Genomic DNA, 15,188 nt, shown 5'->3' on the forward strand with positions numbered 1-15,188 from the left:
AAAGACATAAAAGAAGTTAGAGAATAAGATTCTCATATCAAGAGATGAATATTTGGTTGAACCATACATAAGACAAATATAGAAATATTTGTCGAAACGGAAGCGCTGATGAGTTACATCTTTTATGAAACAGTTGGACCCTATTTGGTTTAGTCATGAACCAATTTAGTCTAGCCATGAACTAACTTGATTTAGTTGTGAATCAAACCAAGAGGTTAATGAGCTCATTTTTTGTTAAGGTATAATAGGTTGGATTTGGACTTTCTAATCCAACTTATTAAAGAGGACTATATATTGATATGATTAAGAGAGAATTAATACATAATTCATTATTATCTTAATTAGGTTTTGGAAACCTAAACCCAATACTTCTCTCTTCCTCTCCCTCTCTCTTGTCGCCAACCACAATAAGAGGTTCTCTTCTTATTGTCGTGAGCCGCCTAAAGGAAGAAGATCTTCCATTTGCTTCTTCTTCCTATTTTTGATCCTTCTCCTTCACTCATGGCTAGTACCTTCCGAAGGTGAAGTGTGTTCTCTTGGAGTTACCTTGAAGAGCTTGGCGTGGATATGAATAGAGGTGAGGTTCAATAATGTCACAAAAGATTGATTATCTTCTCGTTGTAGGTCATCTATAAGATATACCTAGAATAATTATTATTTGATTTTGTTTTGTTTTATGATCTTGCCTGCGCAATTGTATCTTGCATGTGTGTGGTGTATGTGATGTAATAAATTAGTTTATTTATCATTAAATCTTTCGTTGTGCATATTTGCGAAATATGTTTTTAGCACACACCGCATCAGACATATCTCAACAGATTATAGTGTCACTCTTACCTTTGTAGTAAATATTTTATCTAAGACTACTCCCTTTGATCTCCTTATATGTGTAGTATTATGTACTATTTGTCTTATACCAACTAAGTATTTTGTGTTCACTATCCCTTACTTTTTCTTTGACTTCCAGGTTAGCAGATAGAGAGATACTTGTGTCGACTAGCCTAGTGTCTCTCAAAGATCAGTGCTTGTTGGTCCTACTCGACTTTGAGTTATTTGATTTTGTTTTTCTACTGTTTTGATTTGGTTGTTTTTTTATATCATATCTTTGTATTTTTTTGGGTAGAATAGTAATAATCTTTATCTTGTTTTAATTTAGTATATTCACATGTACATACATACATACATGCATTGGTATTTAAAAAGTTAATACTTTTTTATTTTACATTGATGTTTATTTTGCTTGATCTAAGTTAGATATCATATTTCTTATATTGTTACTAGGGGTATTGTCCAGTTTGATGGACAAATATACCCTTGGGGCATGACAATTTTATTGGTATCAGAGAATGGTTCGAGTTTGAATGCTAGGTTTTATATTTTGAGATTTCCATCTCATTTTGATTTATGGTTTTCCAAATTTGGGACGCTAGGCAAGCCAAAGGACATCTCTGAGCTATAGAAAAGTGGTATATCTTTAGTTGTTTCTATACTTATCTATTGTTATTAGGTACTTAATGTATTGTGGTTGTCATAAAAAATGACACTTGGTTAGATAGTTCACACTCACGATCGTGGTCAAGGCCGACCACGAAAGCGACCAGTAAACACTATGGGACCCGACTTGATGCGGAGAATGTAGATTCTTCTAAAGCATTGACTGATGTTGAGTTAGAAAGTAAGGGTCAAAATTGTCAACGACTATTGGACATCAGGGAGCACAGTTTCAGGAAACACCAACAACAATACTAGCCCCTACCACTACCAATTTAGGTAATGGACAAGGAGCATATACCCATACAATCTTAGTCAATAGAGGATTGATGTATCCTATTCCATAGGGACTTTGACGATAGATCACTCATAGCTGGTTAGATAATCTAGAAGGTATATTTAGATATATGATTGACACCGAAGTGAAAAGAAGGAACTAGCTACTTAACACTTACAAAATCTAGCCATTACGTTATGGAAATTGTAAAATAGGATTTTCGAGAAGCAACACATCAATTGATAGTTATTTCAGAAGGTTATTTAGAGATAATGTTTCTTTGCTTTTGTATAGTTCATCGTTAGGAGTTCTTGAACCTTAAGTGGAGCAATTGTAGCATAATGGATTTCAAGAAAGAGTTTAGTCAACTCGCCGAATGTGGCCTCCATTTAGTAGCTCAAGACTAGAATTGTATACTCCCATTCACTTAAAATCTTGAAGCATAGATTCATATCAGAATGTTCAGACTCTCAATCGGTACTTGTCGAAGAGGCAATAAACCAAATATTTATGGTTAAATTATGAAAGTTCTAACATCATGATCAAGAGGATTAGTTGTAAAAGTACCATAGACTCCCAGTCAAGATGTTAACGATTGCCCTTGGACTTTGGTAGTCATACCCTAGCCATAAATCTACAAGCATGAGGAATGGTGGAGTTTGACATCAATTTAGACATGCACTAGTTAGCCACTTATCAGGTGACCATTAGTTGTCAAGCTAGAGTAAAGGATGTAAACATGAAAAAGATAGCATTCCATAAACGGTACAAACATTACAAGTTCTTGGTGATGTCGTGTGGGCTTACCAATGTTCTAGCCACTTTTAGGGATTTGATGAATCTGGTGTCCTTATTGTATTCGGATCTATGTGTCATCGTGCATAGATGACATCAATTGATATATTCAAGAGTAAAGGGGGGCATATTCAAGACATGTGGTTTGCGGAGGGAATGCTGAGATACAAAGTTCTACAAATGCACATTTTCGTTATCCTCCGTGAGATTTCTCAGACATGTGGTTTCTAGCAAAGGCATTTTCGTGGATACTCAAATAGTAGAAGCTATTACCAATAGGGAAGTTAGGGTAATTACTGGTGTTTATGGTTGCTTAGTTACCTTTTGTCGAATGAATCAAAGGAGCACAAGTTGGTGAACAACCCTTCAAATTTTGAAATAGCAAACAAGATTCAAGATTGCTGATAATTTTTTCATGCGATGAAGATAAGACTATCCATTTTGAAGAAGATAGTGTGTCCCGAGACCCGCACGATTAAAGAAGATCGACTCCAATAAGCGCATTCGATCATGATTCACTGTCCATACAGGAGGTACTTGTATATATCAAGACCTAAAATTCTCCAATTGGTAGAATGGGAGGAAGAAGGATATTACGGGCTTTGCAACTTGATGCTTAGTGTGTCAGTAACTGAAGATAGAACATCAGAGTGACACAACAGAAGCGTAGTAAGCCTATAACTCACAAAGAACGTCAGAGACCAATAAGTTTACCTTAGAGGATATTATACCAAAAATGGAAATGGGAACACCTCACTACAGAATTGGTGGTTAGGTTACCCAAAACATGGCAAGGGTAGAACTCGATTTGGATGATCATTGATCAATTAACTAAGCCTGCCCATTCCTATTGATTCGTGAGACTAACTTTTGGATCCCTTGTTAGAGTCTCTTATAAGCCATGGGTACCGAACCTCATTTTAGTGCAACAGGTCATCCCTAGAAAGATGGACAGATGAAGCGTATCATTCAAACACTAGAGGATCTACTTAGAGCATGTTGTTAGAACTTTCGAGCCGCAAAAATCGTTTTTTGCGTTGCGAAAACCCCGAAGTTCTTAGCCATTGGATCCGTGCGAAGATAAAATTTTCATGTACTTAGTTTTTCTACTCTAGATCTACTTTAGATCTACATGCCAAGGGATATACGTTTGAAGCGAAGCCCTTCGCAAATCCCGCTCGTCCAAGGTTCTTTGGATCTCAAGTGTGTTCAAGCGGACACACCTCTAGAAGTATCCACACGAACAAGAGATGGAGAGAACAAACTAAGAGTGTGCTAGCACACTTAGAAGTCACGGCAAGGATGAGAGGGAGAGGGAAGAAGAGAGGAGGAGGAAGATCACTTGAATGAGCACACTAAAAAATTATTCACACACTTGTAACTCCTCTCCTCTTTAAGTGGCCGACCTCTCATGGAAGACCAAGAGTCATGACTCTTGGTTTTCCTCATGAGGTGACATACACTTGAGATAACTTTGATGATGTGGAACACCATCATTGGTCGGCCCCATGCCATGTCACAAATGAGGTGGCAAATGGTCAAGTCAAACTTGACCCTTCATCTCCCCTCTTAAGTCAAGTCAAACTTGACCTCTTATCTTCCATGGTTGAACAAATCCAACCTTTGATTTAATGAATCTCTATTTATTGAATTAAATTGACTCAATGAATCATAATCTAAATTAGACTCATTGGACACATGAATCTGTTGGTGCAGCGGAGACCGACAAGAGGGGGGGTGAATTACTATAAACAAAAATGAAACTACCCTCCTCGAATTTCAACTCAAAATAAATGTAGTAGTAAAATAATAAAGACAGAAAATAAAAGCAGAAACAGAAGTTTATCCTAGTTACAAACAAGAGGGTTGTTAATCCAGGGCAGTGAAAAGCGCACTAAGAAAATTTTCCTTCTCTGAAGGCGGAGAAGCCTTTTACACTCTAATTGCTCAGAACTACTGCTAGGAATTGCTTATGGATTGATTGCTTGAGTTGTTGTTGAATTCCTAGCTCCAGGGGTCTTTTTATAGCTCCTGGAAAGTTTATCCCGAGGGTCAAAGGCGCCTCCAACAAGGTTCAAGGCGCCTCCAGCTCGGTCAGCGGATAAAACTTTATCCGCACGCAAACGGTCAAAACTGACCTGTTGAGGGCGCCTTCAACAGGGTTGAAGGCGCCTTCAAGGGCGCCTTCCAGGGCGCCTTCAAGGGAATAGGGCTCACCCGAACCCAATTCCCGGCCTTCTCCTTGAGCAGCCTTCCGTCCCGGCTTAACGTCCCTCGAACGCCGCGCACGCTCTTCACGCCCACCGGAGTACTCTTCCGCAGTTCTCTCGTCCTTCAGACGCATCGAGCCCGCCGGCTCCCTTCCCGTGTCGTCCTTCTCGCTAGCTACGTCTTCTGCTCGACTTCCTGTGTTCCTAAGCTCCTGCACACTCAGACACAGGGATTAAACACAGCAGGACCTAACCAACTTGGTTGATCACATCAAAACTACCATGGGGTCCAACAATCTCCCCCTTTTTGATGTGCATCAACCCAAGTTCAAGTTAGGGTTAAAAATAGACATGAACAATAATTTTAAAGAAAAATTACTAAACTAACAAGTTAAGAATAATTTTTAAAAAATTTAAGTTTTTTTTTTCTAACTCTTTCTAACTCCCCCTAAACTTGTACTTTTTTTCTCTCCCCCTTTGATCATAGCAAAAATGGGGGTTTTAAAAAATTTTCAAGTAAGATTGAAGTTTTTGGAAATTTTCTAGCAGTTTTTGAAAAAAATTGCTAAGTTAAATTTTTCAAAAAAAAATTCTAAGTAAAAAAAATCCTAAGTAAATGTTCAAGTATTCCAAAAAAAATTTCTAAGTCAAGTGAATGAACTTTTAGAATTTTCCAAAAAAAAATTCTAACCCAAAAAAAATTAAGTTAGAATTTTTTTAAAAAAAATTCTAAGGAATTTTTGTTTATTTTAACAAATATTTGATAAACTTTCAAAGCATTATTTAATTCTTGTTTAATGCTTTTTCAGAAAGTTAATTAAACATTTTCTTTCAATATTTTAACTTCCAGGTCGTGGCGAGGCACTAGGCCTTCTTGGTTATTGGAGCAACAACCACCTCCTTAGACAAAGCTTCCATAAAGAATTTCAATGTTTAGTTTTCTCACTGTAAGCTTTAAATTTTTAAACAATTAATTAAGTACAGATTTTGGAACCCAATAGAGGTTCCTTCCTACAAGATTATTCAAAAATCTAGGGGGTACATAGTTTCTTGGTATTTTCCTAAGTTGACCTTGATGCTTCCTTATATACTAATTTAATTTACCATAAATTATAATTTTTGACTTTGGAAATTTCTTTAAGCATGCATCCTTTTTCAACTTTTCAATTTCTAATTTTAAATTTTCATTTTCTAATTTCAAATTTCCATTTTCTTTTTTTAATTTATCTAATTCTCTAGAAAGAGCTTTAATAAATCGAAAAGATTAATTCGGGGTTAGATTGCGTACCTGACTTACCTGATCTAGTGACGCTCCCCCTTCACTACAGCTTTCTTCTGACGTTCCTCCCCCTTCGTCGATGCTCATCTCTGAGCTGGACGTTTCTTCTAGCTGATGGTTGGCCATCAGTGCTAATCCCGAAAATTCTTCGACTTTTGATTCGGAGGATGACGAATCATCCCACGTGGCCTTTAGGTTGTTGTGTTTGGAGGGTTCTGGCTTCTTGTATTTTGTCTTTACCCTTTCTTTCTCCTTTCTCTTTAGCTTTGGGCAGTTCTCCTTGATGTGCCCTTCTTCGTTGCAGTTGTAGCAACGAACTGTCCTCTTCTTTCAATGATGCCTTGCGATTTAAATTTATTAGAACTGAAAAACTTATTGAAGCGTCTTACCAGTAGTGCTGCTTCGGATTCGTCGACTGAGGCTTCGGAGTCAGAACCGTTTACTTTTGCCTTTAGAGCTATGTTCTGACTAGTCTTCTCTACTCCATTTGGCTCTGAAACTCGAGATTCATGAAGTTCAAAAGTCGAAAATAATTGTTCTAACGTACTTACCTCGAGGTCCTTAGAGATGTAGTACGCATCTACTAAGGAGGCCCACTCTGGAGTTCTCGGGAAGGCATTAAGCGCGTATCGGATAGAATCCCGGTTGGTTACCTCTTCTCCAAGGTTCGTTAGTTGCGTTATCAGCTCCTTGATTCTCGTTTGGAGTTGCGCTACCTTCTTGCCTTGGTTCATCCGGAGGTTCGCTAACTGGTTCCGGAGGATGTCGCGCTTCGCTAACTTCGCTTCGGAAGTACCTTCGTGAAGCTCCAGGAATTTTTCCCAGAGATCTTTCGCTGAGTCGTAGCTTCCGATTCGATTCACCTCCTGCGGCGGTAGAACGCTGAGTAGGTGGAACTCAGCCTTTCCGTTGGCGACGAAATCTACTTGCTCCTTTTTCGTCCAGGTATTTTCCTCCTTATATTTCGGAACTGCATAGCCATATTTCATTATTAACAGAATGTCAAATTCGATTTTAAAAAATACCTCCATTTTGCGCTTCCATGTGGCGAAGTCTCCGTCGAATTTCGGGGGATGGATGTTCGCTTCGGCCATCGTCTTGATCGTAGTGCTTCAGTTGGCGGTTAGTCCTTCTGAGGTGATCAGGCTCTGATACCACTTGTTGGTGCAGCGGAGACCGGCAAGAGGGGGGTGAATTGCTGTAAACAAAAATGAAACTACCCTCCTCGGATTTCAACTCAGAATAAATGCAGTAGTAAAATAATAAAGACAGAAAATAAAAGCAGAAACAGAAGGTTAACCTGGTTACAACCAAGAGGGTTGTTAATCCAGGACAGTGAAAAGCGCACTAAGAAAATTCTCCTTCTCTGAAGGCGGAGAAGCCTTTTACACTCTAATTGCTCAGAACTACTGCTAGGAATTGCTTATGGATTGATTGCTTGAGTTGTTGTTGAATTCCTAGCTATAGGGGCCTTTTTATAGCTCCTGGAAAGTCTATCCCGAGGGTCCAAGGCACCTCCAACAAGGTTCAACGCGCCTCCAGCTCGGTCAGCGGATAAAACTTTATCCGCACGCAAATGGTCAAAATTGACCTGTTGAGGGCGCCTTCAACAGGGTTGAAGGCGCCTTCAAGGGCGCCTCCAAGCTGGTAGCCTAATTCCCAGCTTGGTTTCTTCAGCTTCCGACGCTCCGTTCTTTTGGGTGATTGCGGCTAACCGGAATAGGGCTCACCCGAACCCAATTCCCGGCCTTCTCCTCGAGCAGCCTTCCATCCCAGCTTAATGTCCCTCGAACGCCGCGCACGCTCTTCACGCCCATCGGAGTACTCTTCCGCAGCTCTCTCGTCCTTCGGACGCACCGAGCCCGCCGGCTCCCTTCCCGTGCCGTCCTTCTCGCTAGCTGCGTCTTCCGCTCGACTTCCTGTGTTCCTAAGCTCCTACACACTCAGACACAGGGATCAAACACAGCAGGACCTAATCAACTTTGTTGATCACATCAAAACTACCATGGGGTCCAACAGAATCAAATTGAGTCCAACTCAATTAGTTTAATTTGGATTACTCTTAATCCAATTTGGTTCATTACATGAACCTAATCCTCTAGGTTCATCAAATGAACCTAATCTCCATCTAATTGCCCTTTGTGTGTGACCCTATAGGTTCTTATAACGTTGGCAATGTTCCTAAACTCATTTAGAAACATAAGTAATGAGCGGTATCTAGCAACACATCATTACTACCCAAGTTGCAAGAATGTTGAGATCCAACATCACCTTGTGACTACTAATTGTGACTCTCACAATATATGACAATGTCCTTTTATCCTTAACATCTAGATTGATCAATTGAGGCATAGACCGTGTTATCCTCTAATCAATCTATATCTTGAACTCCAAATAGACTCACTCTAATCAAATGAGCTCAATATCTCATATTGACTCACTTGGGCATGTCCATGCACTTAGTGGTCTCACTCTATCAAGAATCATGATGTCTCTCCCGTCATATAGGAGGGATAGATCCCATCTACATCACTCACATCCCTCCGCATAATTTGTTACATACACAGTAATTCGCCTTTATAGTCCACCCAGTTACGGGTGACGTTTGACGAAGCCAAAGTATGCAACTCCTTATGTAGGGAACTATGGTGACTTCAGATCTAAGGACTAATAGTTATACTAATAGTCACATGAGAAAGTATATGACACTCATATAACGATCCATGATACTTTCTTATGGCGGGTAATTCAGTATACATTCTCCAATGTATACCCATGTGTCAACTTGATATCTCTATATCTATGACTTGTGAGATCAAGTCATCGAGTTGACCTACATGCTAGTTTTAGCGCATTAACATTGTCCCTGAATGTTAATACTTGATTATGAATGATTAAGAGTAGTTTTCTCTATATCATCTCACTATCGATTCAACCAATCGATTGATATAGATAAGAACCTTCTACTCAAGTACGATATTATACTTAGTTATTTGGCACTAATACAAGTAAGTATAATAACCATAAAGAAATGTCTTTATAAACATATAAGAATATGATACATCAAGTTCATACAACAATCATTACATGATTGACTCTAGGGCTCTAACTAACACATGCATGATGGACTTTCGAGATAGTTTGAAAAAAAATCATCTACATCTAGTGGAGTTTGCCTACAACAACAAGTATCAATATCAGAGTAGTGGAAGTATGGTGGGCTCATAACCCACAAACCCAGGGATTTTCTACTTTAGAAGTAGATCATCGTGTAGTTATCAAGGAAAGCTTACCCCATAATATTTAGGGACCTTTTAAGATACAAGAATAGATTAGTATACTAAGATACAAGAATAGATTAGTATACTAACATATGACCTAGTTGTTACCCCTAGTAATACCTGAGTAGGAAATTTGAGGATCAAATTTTTATTAGTGGGGAAGAATAATTATAATATAATTAATAATTAATGAGGAAATAACTTTATATGCAAATATGGAATTTATAAGAATTTTATTAGAATTTTTGGTAATTTAAAATATTTTTTTAGAGATTTTAATTGAATAAATCGATTTGGCCTTGTTAAAGCCGGTTTAAAATACTTCATTTAATTAAGTTAGTAGTTGATAATATCAATTAACCTAAATTTATATTACGAAACCTAAGTTTTTAATCATCGTCGCTCTCTCTCTGACCCTCACGCCTGCGAACGAGGTGTCCACCCTGGCTCCCTCGATCTCCTGTATCCCTTTGTCCATGCAATAGGAGATGCTTGGAGCTACATTCGTCTCTTGCCCTGATGCCATCACCGATCGTGGCCTGGTCCATGTAACCCCGTGAATGGCAACGACCATAGATCACCGCCATCCATGCAATAAATGACTCCTAGAGACATGTTCATCTCCTACCCTGACACCTTCTCTGACTATCGTTGGTCATCATCCTGTTCGTAGCAATTGTTGTGTGCTCGATCACTGGCGCAGCTTGCTGTCGCCGAGTCAACTGCTCGCAGCCTTCACCATAGCCGCCGCCTCTCTCACTGCTGGAGGGTAGTGAAGATAATCGCTATTGCCTTTTGGGGTCCCGTCACAAGAGACCAGTTGCACGCTGACCCCTTTTCTATCAACCACATCGCCTCTGGCTCTTAATGTCGACGTTGATTTATGCCAACGTTGCATCCACTGCCAGCCACTCGAAGCTGCTACCCGAAGTTGGTCAACCTTGCCACCACCGAAAAAACCACGGTAATGTGGGATTCAAAGGGTGGGGTTGGAGTCTGCCCTAGCTCAATTATTATGTTAATTAAGCCAAGGTAGACTCAATGCTTGATTATGGAAAAGGACCAAGTGGATTAATGTTGATAAACATTTGACAATTGAGAAAGTCCAATAGGTGTTGAGAAAAGTTCAACAAGTGCTAGAATTGGGAGAATCTAATATGAGTTGACAGATGTAATAGTGCAGTTGGTGTTGGCAATGGTAAAAAATTAATAGGTGTTGGTAGTTGAGAAATTCAAGTAGTTCAAGGTTGATCGAACATTTCATTGATAGGAAGTCCAAGTGGTCAATTAGACTAGGCACTTGACACTAGAGAAGTTTAACATATGTTGGCAATAGAATTATAGACAAGTTGAAGTATATTGGATGTTTGACAAATGATAAGAAGTTCAACAAGAATTGACAAAAGAAGTCCAATCAAGGTAGAGAGGACTAGGTGTTTGGCAAGTGATGAAAGTCGAAGTAGATTAGTGAGGACTAAATCTTTGATAGAGGAGGTCAATGGTGATAGGATGTTAGGTAGTTGAAGTCCTAAAGATGATGAGTCTATTAGTAATGAAAGTCTTAAATTAATGGTAATTGTATGTTAGGTCACTGACATCCTAAAGACAAGTAGTTTCTTGGCAATTGAAATCCTGAAGTTGAGGAGTCAATCACTTAGCATGGTGAAGTCTTGAAGATGAGGAGTCTCATGGCATGATAAGTCATAGTAGGTTAAGGTTAAGTAGATTTGAGGCAAGAATAAATTCTTAGTAAGTCGAGGTCGACTTGTACTATGTAGATGAGAAAAAGTCAAAGAAACATGAAGTCTTTTGGTGTGACATAAATTCAACTTAGGTAAGGGTAAAATAGAGTGACAATCGATTAGTAAAGGAATATTAGTTGAATGCTGAATCTAAAATCACAAAATTATGATTTGAGTGAATTCAAGATTTGAGTAGTCAATTGTGCAGTCATTTGGGAATCAAAGCGAACAAAATATTTCTATTCTATTTGAAGGTCAATCAATTGGGTCAACCAATGATACATTATTGGAATGAGCTACTGGAGAAAAATAGTCAAATTTTGATGTAACAAAATGGAGCAGTTGACTGAAGTATTTCATTAGACAATTGATCAGTGTCATTCAAATCAATGCAAGAACTTATAAGGGTTGATTCCGGGAGACTTTCAAAGGACGATTTTGGACAGCTCTAGAGTGAATGTTGTTGTGTTCTTGATAGGGGTGCAAACAAATTGAGTCAAATCGAATAGTATTAAAATATTGATATTAGAGTTTGAAAAAAATTGATATTCTAATTTGTTTTAAAGTTCAAAAATATAAATAATTTTAGCTAAAGCTGGTTAAAAATGAAATTCAAGTTTGATTGAGTTATATAAATCTTGATTTGAGCAAAATCGAATTATAGATCAAAATGGCTTAATTCGAGCTTGGTTCAAGTTATTTGAACCTTAATGTGAACATATTCAAATCAAAATTATGTAAAAATAAATAGAGTTAGATTTGATTTCAACTCGTGGGGGTTCGAGAATAATGGAACAAAATATTTTAAATTCAAATTTAACTTAAAAATTACTGAATATTTAAGTTAGGCTCGAATAAACTTTTAAATATCAATCAAATATTTTATTTTATAAGCCGACTTAAAAGGCTGATGATCAAGCTCAATTCATTTGCACTTTCTAGAGCCTTCCTTGAGCCCCAAAAAGCAAGCAATAACAAGCGATCAAAAGCAAACTTCATTTTTATAATTGTTTATTGATTCATTTCTTGTATTCACTTCATTTCTTGTACCTTCTCATGTTGCTTGTAAGAACAAGTATTATAAGCGATTTTTTTTTTTTGACCATTAGAAGATATTCAAGAAGGCAAAAAATAGAGGTGATTGCAAAGAGTGATTACGAATTATAGGTCATAGAGTATGATCCAAAGATTTGAATCATATAAATTCTTTTGTGTTTGTTTTTCCTTTTCTTATTCTTGTTTGAGTTATATAAACTCAAGTTGTAGCTGAGAAAGAGAATTGAAACATATATTCACGAAGAGGTAGTGAGGAAACACGAAGCCCAAAAAAGAATAAAAAAAGTTGGAAGCTCAAATTAAGGAATTCCAAAGGTAAAGGGAAAAAAAAAAACAATTTCAAATTTGAATTTAAATTCAAAGTCTAAGGTTTCTGTGCAAACTTTGAAACCCAAATTGTGTATGCATAATTTAAATGTTAAATTGCCTATGCATAATTATGATTTTAAGTTTAATGATTCTTCTTTGTCTAAGGTTAGGAAAGAGGATAGAAACATAGGAAAATTGTTGGATCTTATTTGGTGCGATGTTGGTGTGGTAGAGGGGTGAATACCATTTCCTATTATGTTAGTATTCTAAAAGAGTATATGCAAGAGAAAGAGTAAAGAATGAACAAAAAAGGATTAAACCAGAGTGTTCCACAATTTAACGCGGTTCGACAACTCTTGCGCTCCCACTCTCAACAAAATAAGCTTCATGGCACTATCATTAGCCACTATGTATGTATTTCCTTAAACTCTACTATGTAGGTCTGATAAACTCTACTACTATGTTGAAATTATATTTATGAATTAATTTTTTGCATCTTTTTATTCATTGTTGAAGTTTATTTTATTTTTTTATTTTTTATTATGAAGTATCTCCATCTCATTTTGGATGTAAGACGATTGTCGTTTGGGATAGGAGCAACATGGTTAAATTCCTCCAAATAATACATGCTATATTACTACTACACCAAGTAAATGTTGTTTCTTTGTATAAATCCATGTGACTCTAGTTTGTGAAATTTGTTTAGTTTTTAAATTCTAAAATATTCATTTTATCCAAAAATTTATATTTTACAAACAAGAGACAAACATGCAAAATGGTGCAAAAATATTTGTAAATATATATACATGTATATCTTTGTATTAGTTTTTGCATAGTAGGCGAAGATTGAATAATTATAGCAAAAGCATTAGTTTTGATTTTGTTAACTTTATTACACTATAATTTGAAAACAAAAATATACTTAAAAAAAAGTCTAATTGAGACCAATCACTTGCATATAAATTAATATAATTTTGAGATATTTTTATCTAGCACATAGGAAAATTAAACAAATTTAGTGAAAATAAATCAATTTTCCAAATTGATATTTCAATCTTTTATAGATAAATATATAGTCGAATAAACAATTCAGTTAATAGAAATTTTGGATACTTTTATGAGCAAATTTGATTTTAAATTATATTTAGTTCAAGACATTTTGAAATATTTTAAGAGGAGGGTGAATTTGATAAAAATGTAAAAAGAGAGTAGTATTTTAATAAAAAGGATGCAATTTTTCGCATTAAGGGCATCTCTAATGTAAATTTTTTAATAGGTTTGTAAAATTAAAAAGTTGAATAAAAAAATTTAAATGATTGTAGAGGTAAGGTTTTAGGTTTTAGTTTAAGAACAATTTTGAAAACTCAAACTTGTTTTATTTTTCTCTAGGATATGAAGCCCGTAATTAATCATAAAATATTGTTACATAATTGATTGTTAAAAGCAACTTAAAAATAAATTATTTTTAATAAAATTGTTAGTAAAGATCACAGTTTACTCCTCTCTTTTATATCAATATAATTTTTCAATAAAATTATTAGTAAATTATTATTTTAAAAATAAATACATTCTATAAGTTAAAAAAATACTACTATAATTAAATTAAAATTCATAAGTTAAATAAATATTAAATGAAAATTATAAATTAAATTAAATTAAAAATCTTAAGTTAATTAATATATTAATTATAAATTATAAATAAATTAAATTAAAGATGATAAGTAAATAAAATATTAAATAAAAATTATATATATATATAATAAAATAAAATAATAATAAATAAAGATACGGAACATAGAATTTATAAAAAATTATAAGAATTTTTTTTTATTAGAAAGAGAATAATAAATTTTTAGATTTTGAATTGGCGTTGATATAATACATGGAGAAAAACAAATTATTTAAAGTGCTAATTAACAATACAAACTTAGGGATGATAATGAAGTGAAAGCAAAGATAAATTATCATCCTCATCTCCGCTCTTGGATATATATTTTTTTTCTATTTAATCAGGCAATCCTTAATTAATATTAATTAAATATTAATATTAATATTTAATTAACATTAATTAAATATTAATTAAGGATAATTAATATTTAATTAATATTTATTAATTAAGTTTAATTAAATATTAATTAAACTTAGGGACGATAAGAGTTTTTATTCTATTAATATTAATTAAAATACATACTAACATTAATAATCCGATTTAAAAATGAGGAAAACATCTCCAAATTCACTCTCATTTTAAATTTTTTAAAAAAATCTTCAAATCCAAATTTATATCCCAAAAACTCTTCAAATCCCCATGAGATATCTCTACTGCTCATTAGACCCGATCACGAGTTGGATCTAAAATCCCGAGTTAAGTCTGGGACTCAATTCGTAACCGAATCAATGAACTGATTACCAATTGACTCAGCTCCTGGACGAAATCCTAACCAATTTGGTTAAGGTTCCAGCCCAGATTAACTGCAGAGGGTGCGTTTTTATTTTATTTTATTTTATTTGCTGTTTTGTTTTTTAATTTATATATATTAAAAAATTAATTTATTAGGTAGAGATTCAATATCTTCGACATTACATATAAGCATTCTAACAAAGTATACTATAGTTATTAATATTTTGGTATGTTAATTAATTGTTTAACAATTATTCTTTAATATTATTATTTCCAATAATTAAAAAAATGCACATTATTTATTAATTAATTTATAATTTTTTATTATATATTAATTAATTAATTAA

Source organism: Zingiber officinale, chromosome 3A (assembly GCF_018446385.1).
Source record: "Zingiber officinale cultivar Zhangliang chromosome 3A, Zo_v1.1, whole genome shotgun sequence".
Taxonomy (NCBI): domain Eukaryota; kingdom Viridiplantae; phylum Streptophyta; class Magnoliopsida; order Zingiberales; family Zingiberaceae; genus Zingiber; species Zingiber officinale.